The sequence below is a fragment of the Arachis ipaensis genome, chromosome B4 (genome assembly GCF_059453495.1).
Source record: "Arachis ipaensis isolate K30076 ecotype BB chromosome B4, ASM5945349v1, whole genome shotgun sequence".
In the NCBI taxonomy this organism is placed as follows: domain Eukaryota; kingdom Viridiplantae; phylum Streptophyta; class Magnoliopsida; order Fabales; family Fabaceae; genus Arachis; species Arachis ipaensis.
In genome coordinates, this window is record NC_142439.1 from 77,610,046 (window position 1) to 77,611,101 (window position 1,056).

At 40.3% G+C, this 1,056-nt stretch overlaps 1 non-coding gene across 1 annotated transcript; it reads left to right on the plus strand.

Annotated features, from left to right (window-relative positions):
* Positions 1-729: 729 nt before the first annotated feature.
* On the plus strand, positions 730-833 carry LOC148568028 (small nucleolar RNA R71). Its single transcript, XR_015882259.1, has one exon. It is a non-coding gene; the product is annotated as a small nucleolar RNA R71 (small nucleolar RNA).
* Positions 834-1,056: the final 223 nt, after the last annotated feature.

The window sequence follows — 1,056 nt, forward strand, 5'->3', positions numbered from 1 at the left end:
CTTCTGTATTGCTTGGGAGAGTGCTAGGGGGAGTTTCAGTAATTCTTTTACTCAGCTGACCCACTTGTGCCTCTAAATTTCTAATGGAGGACCTTGCTTCAGTCATAAAACTGAGAGTGGTCTTAGATAGATCAGAGACTACAGTTGTTAAGTCAGAGTGGCTCTACTTTGGATTCTGTCTGTTGTTGAGAAGATGATGAAAAAGGTTTACTATTGCTAATCCTATTTCTTCTACCATTATTATTATTGAAGCCTTGATTAGGCTTCTGGTGATCCTTCCATGAGAGATTAGGATGATTCCTCCATGAAGGATTGTAAGTGTTTCCATAGGAATCTCCCATGTAATTCACTTCTTCCATTGCAGGGTTCTCAGGATCATAAGCTTCTTCTTCAAAAGATGCTTCTTTATTACTGCTGGATGCAGCTTGCATTCCAGTCAGACTCTGAGAAATCATATTGACTTGCTGAGTCAATATTTTATTCTAAGCCAATATGGCATTCAGAGTATCAACCTCAAGAACTCCTTTCTTCTGAGTTGTCCCATTATTCACAGGATTCCTTTCAGAAGTGTACATGAATTGGTTATTTGCAACCATTTCAATAAGTTCCTGGGCTTCTTCAGGCGTCTTCTTCAGATGAAGAGATCCACCAGCAGAGTTGTCCAATGACATCTTGGATAATTCAGACAGACCATCATAGAATATACATATGATGCTCCATTCAGAAAGCATGCCAGAAGGACACCTTCTAATCAATTGCTTGTATCTTTCCCAAGCTTCATAGAGGGATTCGCCTTCCTTCTGTCTGAAGGTCTGGACTTTCACTTTGAGCTTACTCAATTTTTGAGGTGGAAAGAACTTTGCCAAGAAGGCATTGACCAGCTTTTCCCAAGAGTTCAGGCTTTCTTTAGGTTGTGAGTCCAACCATGTCCTAGCTCTGTCTCTTACAGCAAAAGAGAAGAGCATAAATCTGTAGACCTCAGGGTCAACCCCATGGGTCTTAACAGTGTCACAGATTTACAAGAATTCAGCTAAAAACTGATGAGGATCTTCTAAT